Source organism: Plecotus auritus, assembly GCF_963455305.1.
Source record: "Plecotus auritus genome assembly, chromosome: 2".
Lineage (NCBI taxonomy): Eukaryota > Metazoa > Chordata > Mammalia > Chiroptera > Vespertilionidae > Plecotus > Plecotus auritus.
The window spans coordinates 60,724,410-60,732,901 of record NC_137771.1 but is presented as its reverse complement, the minus strand read 5'-3'; the positions used below and the strand labels follow the sequence as shown (position 1 = coordinate 60,732,901).

Here is an 8,492-nt window from a genome sequence, read left to right as displayed (position 1 = left end):
TCTGAGAGCACGCTCAGTACTCCTCCTAGAGTCACACTCTCAGGTACAAGAATCCTAGATAGAACTGTGATCTGGGGATCCAAGAACACAAGGACCTTTTGCATCATTATCTTATAATCTAGAGTCCAACAGCCTTTGAATTTTTCCTCACACCATCTTGGTAGTCAAAGAGTAGAATAGAAAGGGCAGTTAGGGCAAGTCTGTATAGACAAGCCCTGAGAAAGAGCCTGGGTGAATATGCAAAATTCTATCTGCTTTTCGGAGAACCCAATAGAATTAGCCAAAAGAGAAAACAGCCAATGGTTTATATCTGTTGACTCTTCTGCTGTGAGTTCCAGCCTGAGACAAGTGATTCCACTGTTGTTTGCCCAAAACCTTTGCCCTTTAATTTTTCCTCAATACACTTATTTTGACTATAATGATTGCAGTAATTACATTGTATCACATTGAAGGGGTCAACTTGTTTACCTTTCCCAGTAGAAATAATTTAGGGTAAAAGATGTGTTTTATGGAATTAATTCCAGTACATGATACATAGGGTATGATCAATCAATTTCTATAAAATGAATAAATAGAATAATGTATACATAAACACTATGTTGTCTTTACACTTTGAGGTTTAATAATAAAATCTTAGAATACTTATTTTAATTAAACTAAAAAAGAGGACTAGAGAAAAAAGAAAAGTTCAGAAGCAAGTGTGAGAAGGTTAAAATAAGGTTACAGGGGAAAAAAAATCCCTGAAACCTATACTTCTCACTACCAACTGGAAAAATACAAACAAATAAGATATTGCTTCTGAATATTTCTAAATTTTCAACTGTATATGTTTTCTAATTAGATTCCAAAAATAGTTCAAAAGCTCCACCGTAATTTTTTTTTCTCAATTCTACAAGGGGTATATTAAGGTAGTGTTACAGTAGCCATAGCATTTCCAAGAGCACAACAAATAAAAAGTCCTAGCTGGATTTGAGAGAACAATTTCTTGTTATAATAAACCATAAATACAAGATTCTACCGAAACTGGAACAGTTGACAGAATATGGTTGAACTTACAAACCTTCAAGGGAAATAAGAGGGTCAAACAAAGCCAATGTATGGAAAAGCCCAAGACTGGTTTGGGATAAACCTAAGAATTACATTCAACATGGGTATCTTCTGATAGCAGGTATCTGCCATAGTTCTCCCATCCTTTCTGAAGCATCTGCTTAACCAATGGTCTTGCCCTCTCTACTGCAGGTGTAAGTCAACCCAACAGCACCCCTCTGGACGTGATGCAAAGCCAAGAGGCAGGTTTACAAATCTTATTCCATGGTAGAAATAATGCACACACCCAAACCAGCTCACATATGTGGTATCAATGCACACGGTAGCAACTTCCATCAAATGAGAGCTGCTACCACGTATAACCTGTAGTGTGACACTAGCTAGGCCAATGTTCCTAACTTACTATACTAAAATATCAACGTGGCAGAATGCATTTTTGAACTCCAGATTTTCTAACCACTTCTAAGTGGCTATTAAAGTGATATAGAACAGAACTGTATCACAGACACCTAGGCATTGGGGAGGAACACTGAATGGATTCTTTCTGGGATTTTCAGAGGATAGAGAGATGAACAGAGGAAATGTTAGACAGTCAAAGCATATATGGCAGGTGAGGGGAGGCAGAGGTGGAAAGAGGGCCGACATATTCATGTTCAAAGAGAAGTCTGGGAGAAGGAAAAAACAAACAAATCCAAACAAAAAGAACCCAAACCCAAGTCAGAGGAAAAAAGGGTTTCATACAATACAGTTATCCAAAAAGTAAAAGGAACACACTAAATGCACAAACTGGCGGCAAGTAAGTCCATAGTCTATTGTGATAGGTCCTTCCAGCATCCATCAGGTAGGCTCTTCTCATCTGTTATCTCAAGGTTATTTACAGACGTGGTAACTTTTTAACAAGAGTCTCTCAGAGGAGGGAAGGCAGGCTTCACTCATTGGTTTCAGGATCTGTCTGTGCCATATAGGCATTCAGGTGTCCTTTTGTTTTCGACATGTATGCATCCAATTGGTTGTCCAGCTGTTCCTTGGTCAGTACAGGGCTAGAAAGGGCACCTCTCCCTCGTCCACGGCCTCGGCCTCCAAAGGCCCCTCTTCCCCGACCTATCATACCCCGACCTCTACCGCCGATTCCGCCACAACCCATAGCTCCACGCCCAAGGCATCCTCGCCCAGGACCTCCACGACCTCGAACACCACCTCTTCTTAAGCCCATTCAGGGAGCTACGGCTCGTCCACCTCGGAGCAGGTTTTGACCTCAGAGCGACATCCCGCCCCTAAGTAGGGTTCTTGTGGCACGTCCCCCACGTGGTCCTCCTCTAGGCAAGCCTCTCTGGATTATGGGCAGGCCTCGTCCTCTCACCGCTCCCCTGGCCAGGGCGCCTATGGGTCGGCCTAAGGGTGCCTGGATGTTTCTCTTACCCAGGCGCTGCTTTAAGCTATTCTGCTTAAGTTTTAATGCTGCCTGCACAGAGGGTCTATTTTCCACCTGCTGGGCCAGTCTTCTGTTTCTGGCGCCGGCTCGCTGCTGCTGTCGCTGCATTGAAGCCCGACTATTCACTGGCATCGGCTGTTTGTTCTTCGGCTTATTAGTAAAGCGCTCATTGAGAGACATCTTGGTGGTGCTTTTTAGCACAACTTTCGGTGCTGACCGTGCAGCCATCTTCAGGTCCCGAGGATCGAAGGAACAGGACGCCTCCGGGGGCTGCCACGAGGCTGTGGAAGGCGGGCTGGGGGCGGCCGAACCCGGGTTGATGGTGAAGGGGCTCGGGTGAACTTGTTCGTTTGGCTAGATGTGTAGGCGGCAGACTGCTGGGTGAGCTCGTTGTTGGCCGGCTGGCTGCTGGGCTCCGGGTCCACCTGCTCACACGGCCTGCCCTTTCCTGCCTTTCGTCTGTGCCACCACAGCCGCTGCCACCAGCTCCCGCTCGGTGTCCAAACAGAATGTCCACCGTCATTTTTAAAAATTAAACATTTTCTTTTGATCCGCAGCCTTGAAGTAGAAGCTTAAAAATGGTAATGTAAGGAAAATGTTTCTACCACATTCATAGTCTACGTGCAGAGCAATAAAACAAAACAAAAGAGCAAACATTTAACTAATTCATACTCTTAAATTTAGGGATTTTCTTTGGGGTGAAAAAAAATTGAGAAAGTTTTTAAACCATGTCTTTGCTGCTCCTGCCATCAAAAAGTAGAGGACATTTTTCCCATCCTTTGTTGTATGCAGCCCTGGGACTCTCTTACCAATACAATCTATGGACTGATGTTCTGGAACTTCTGAGACAGAAATTTAAGAGACTTGCCCTAGCTGGTTTGGCTCAGTGGATAGAGCGTCAGCCTGCGGACTGAAGGGTCCCAGGTTCGATTCCAGTTAAGGGCACCTACTAGGTTGTGGGCTCTATCCCCAGTAGGGGGCGTGCAAGAGGCAACCGATCAATGATTCTGTCATCATTGATGTTTCTAACTCGCCTTCTCCCTTCCTCTCTGAAATCAATAAAAATATTAAAAAAAAAAAGAGGCTTTTGCTTCTGCTTTTACTCAGAACCACAGTCAGCATGTAAAGAAGTCTAGGATATCATGATGTAGCGAGAAGCCAGGGGAGGGAGAGTTCTGATAAGGAAGCAAGTGAAAGAGAGGTTCTCTGAAGGAGAACCAAAGCCACAGACATATGAGAAAGCCCAGCCAACACCAAGCAAAGGAGTAACCCAGCTGTTCTAGCCATCCTCACTCATTTTGTGCCAACACCACACTCATGGCAGATACATGAGTGAAATCATTTGATTCCTCCAACCTTAGGCAGTCAGCCCTGGCATTGTAGCCATAGAGCAGAGATGAGCCTGCTTAAATGATAGGCCCAAATAACTGTGAGCAAGAATGAGAATTTTTAGCTATTAAGTTGTGTGGTGGCTTGTTATGAAGCAATAAGTAACGGATACAGTATCTCGGTGATTATCATGGTTTTGTGCACACCCCAGAAATTGGGGTAGTTTGGTGACACATTAATTATTCTATGGCCTATGGTAGTTGACTATAGGTGTTTTAAAACTTCTGCTTTAAAAAAGTCTAAAATATTGTGTGATTTTTAGATTAAAATTGATATATTGTATAATATGCACAAAAATAGTGTGTCTTTTAATATTAAGAGTCAAAATATATCTAGTCTTATGAAATTTCCATACACAAAGAAGAGACCTAAATTATTTCATTTTGTTGAAATAAAATATATAATTCATATTTCTAAAACATAACATATATAATAACATGTCAAAATATTCAAGTACCATTAGAAGAATAATAATGAAATGGACATTCATGTACACATGATTTGTATTAAGAAATATATTTGCTGTTTTATGTTAGATTTCTTGAATACAAACTTTATGTTTCCGATATCAAATAGCATAATAAATGACATTCACAGGCCATGAATTCTGGTATTGAAGCAAATATAGTTTTAAAATTGGGATGCTATAATTAATCATAAAAACAAATGTCCCAGATAATTTAATTTAGCTCATTAGTGCTATTTGTCTTATCAATATGAAAAAAAAGATTGAACTATAGCAAAAACAATGTTTTGGGATGTTTACCCTTTCTTCGGTCATGTGAAGGACTATGTAGTAGATTTTAGTCTCCGAAGATTGAAAGATGAACTGTTCTTCCAAAAAAAAAAAAAAATAGCTCAGAATAAGTAGAGGAAAGAAAATCAAAGGAGAATTTTTTTATTGATGTTTGTTTTATTGTATTTGATTGATCATTTTATCTTTTAGTTTGCTATTTTGGCTTGCTCTTTGTGAATAAAGAGTGAAGAATTAAATGGTGTTAGTTAAGGATTAGCACTAGACTTAATCAACCTTGCTAAACATATCACACTATAAATCAGAGAATCTTCTATTTCTACATTATACCAAAAAAAGGTGTCAGAGATAATTCCCCATTTTATCAAGGCAGTTTATTGTAAATCATATGATGAGACAGACATTTTATGAAATTATTTAATAAAACCTGATTTTAAATGGCTCATTTGTTATAAAAATATTTATAGATCTTTAATAGATAGTCTCTAGAGAGTCCTGATTTTTCTGGAGTCTATTACTTATTGTACTTTCAGGCATTATGGTATCATTTTCATTCAATGTAAATTTTTTGAGGGAGAAGTAATCATAGCTGAAGTTTCTGAAAAAAATCATCCAGTTGTTACAATTAAGTTGATTGCCAGTCTATGTTTTTCATGTAAGAATATAATTTGCCACTTTGTGAATAACTTGTCAATGATGAATGACACTCAAGTTTGCATACATCATTATCATGTTCACACAATGCTTTCCCCACTGTAACATATCTAACCTTTATTTTGCCAAGCACTTTATGGACAGCAAATTCCCAACAACCAACAATTCCTAGCCCTAATTAAAGACAGAGGGCAGGATTTTGGCCCATGAACAAGTAAAATAAAAGTAATAAACTGGGTACAGCTCACTTTTCCTGGGCTTATAATAATGTCATGCAAATAATGAGGTCAGAGGTCTGACTTTATGGATTCTACATTGAATTGGGTTACACATATTTTCAAGTCAGGTTTAAACAATGATAATTGAGACAATGAAAAACTAGGATCTTATAAAAATATAGAAAGTAGAAATTTATAAATTACTTTCATTGGCATTATTATGTCTCTCAAGTCCCATATATAAAGAGTGGACATATAAAAATTAACAGATGTCTGTAAGAGAGCTTTTGTCTGAAATGGTTGCTGCAGTTTGATGATATTCAGAAGGATTTTTGTCATCTAATCATCAGCATTCCATCAATTTCAGAGTATTATTAAATGTTTTCTTTGTATTGTGCAATGGCAAAAAGTAACAAAAGCACATCAGTTTGAATTTAATATGGAACAAAATACTTTCTTTTTCTGCACTGAGTAGTTTTAGCAGCTTAATTCCAAGGCTACTAGGATGTGTTTTAGTAACTCATTGCTGTGTAACAAATCACATCTCTTCCCCTCCCCAACTTAGTGGCTTAAAACAAAAATGTATTGCCTTTTGTAATTCTGTGGGATGAGGGACTCAATGGAGCAGTTCCTCTTCTCCACATTAAGTTTGGTGGGACTGCTTTCCCTTGGGGGCTTGGACTGGAATGTCCAAAATAGCTCACTCACAGGCTTGGCAGTTGATGCTGGTTCTTGAGCAGAGCTGAAGTCATTAATCAGAGCACTTCAGTTTTCTTCTGCAGTGATGCTATATGTAGCTTAGGCTTCTAGTAGTATGGGGCTGGGGCAGTTCAAGAATTAACCATTGAAGAGGAAGGGGGCAGAAGCTGCCAGTCCTCTTAAGTCCTGGTGTCACTTAATGTCCAGGCTGTAGTGTCAAACAACATTCTGTTCATCAGAACAGCCATATGCTAGCCAAAATTCAAGGAAAGGAAAAGCAAGTTCTATTTCTTGAATTGAGGAATGACATCTATGTTCAGACAGGTGAGGAATTGGTCTCCACCTTTGGAGACCAACTACCACAGATTCATGTACTAAAGTCTCAATCTCTCTCATACTAACTCTTCAATTTATTAACTTTTCCATTCTTCATTTTCTCTATCCTTAAAATAGGGAGGAGGCTTAATTGAGGCATATCTGTTGAGTACCTACCATGTGCCAGATGCAACTGGATATTGTGAGAATATGAGCTCACTAGTAAAGATGACATAAAATGATATGGTTTGAATATCCAAATTATTAAAGCTACAGTTCTCAAAAATTTGGACTTCTTAACAACCCCCTATATATTTCAGAAGGTTCTCGGGGAAAGCTTCATGGACGCCCCAGAACAAGTCTGCCGCCCTGTCCCTCTCTTCTCATTTTGCCATTACATTCCTGCATTTACAGCAGGTTACCTGATAGATGTGGTTTTCTTCTTTGGCCATGGCAACCAATAATCCTACTGTTCCACCTAGTTTCTCACACACAGCACAACTCACACTGGTAAGTAACATTTATCAAGAATTCAAAACAGTTTAATGTTAAGGAAATGTGAAATACATGTAGCTTGAAACCACTACTAGTGAGAGGCCATCCTTAGGTCCCATATAACAGAACTCTCAAACCATTGCCTAACTGTACACAGATATTCTGGGCTCTGGCTCATCTCACATCAAAGAAAATATGCATTATCTCTATGTCCAGAACACTGGGCCCAACTTCACTTCTTTCCCAGAGACAGGAGGCTATCCCTAAACTGCTGACTCTCCTAGAGTCCAAGTTCCAGCTCATTTGCTGCCACTTAACTTATTTTCAGAATGATTGGCAGTAAAAGTACCCTTTACTTTAGAGTGTAGTGTCCACATCCAAGAATATGGTGTGGTCTGTGTCACACTAAGAGAATGCAGCAATTTCAATAACTGACAGGGCATTGCCCAATTCAGATATGTTGTATTCAATCACACCTTATGTGAGACACCTCATTCTGGCTCCTTTAATTTTCTTTCAACCAGTGGAAATTTAAGTGAAAATCTGTTCTGATTATCTTGCCTGACTAAGTCTGGTCTAGGTTGCTTATAAAAATAAAGCAACTGGTTAAACCAAAGCTCGCTTTCTTCTTCTTCTCCTTCTTCTCCTTCCCCTCCTCCTTCTCCTCCTCCTCCTCCTCCTCCTCCTCCTCCTCCTCCTCCTCCTCCTCCTCCTCCTCCTCCTCCTTCTTCTTCTTCTTCTTCTTCTTCTTCTTCTTCTTCTTCTTCTTCTTCTCTTCTTCTCTCTCTCTCTCTCTCTCTCTCTCTCTCTCTGTCTCTCTGTCTCTCTCTCTCTCACACACAGTAAACAGCCCACTTCTCATTTAACAGACAAGTCTCTTAACTTGATTTACTTTAGGAATTTCCAAAAATAATTTAAGTGCTTACCTATCTATAATAATAAAAGTATAATATGCAAATAGGCCAAAGGGCCGAACAGCAGAACCACTGTCTGCACGACCACGCTATGACACGCACTGGTACCGGGCCAGCGGAGGCGGGTATGATGAGATTGGTTACCCACCATCGCCCTATGATTGACCAGCAGAGGGAGGCCCAGGCTACCTGGCTGGCAGCCTGTGGCGGGTGGGCGGGGCCTCCCTCTGTAGGGTGATCCATGGTGGGCTCCGGACTGTAAGAGAGCACAGGCCGGGCTGAGGGAACCCCTCCCAGTGCACGAATTGTCGTGCACTGGGCCTCTAGTATGCCTAATATTTGTATATCTTAAACACTGGATCATCCAAGTTGTTCTTCCCAGAAAAAAGAAAGGTGTGCCCCCGCCCCTGCCTCCCAACATCCATTTCCAGCCAATAAGGCAGAAACTGCTTATAACCTCCACTTGGCAGTTTTCTAACTTCAAAATCTTAAGCTCCAATCTCCACTGGGCACCTATTTACAAGGATAAAAGTAAATAATAGAATGAGAAATCCTTCAGCATTCTTAGGAAGGTA

General features: G+C 40.4%; 1 pseudogene across 1 annotated transcript; it reads right to left on the bottom strand.

Moving 5' to 3' along the window:
• Positions 1 to 1,975: 1,975 nt before the first annotated feature.
• On the bottom strand, positions 1,976 to 2,713 carry LOC308242110 (chromatin target of PRMT1 protein-like; annotated as a pseudogene). The gene has a single exon. The product of its transcript is annotated as a chromatin target of PRMT1 protein-like (transcript).
• Between the last annotated feature and the right edge of the window lie 5,779 nt (positions 2,714 to 8,492).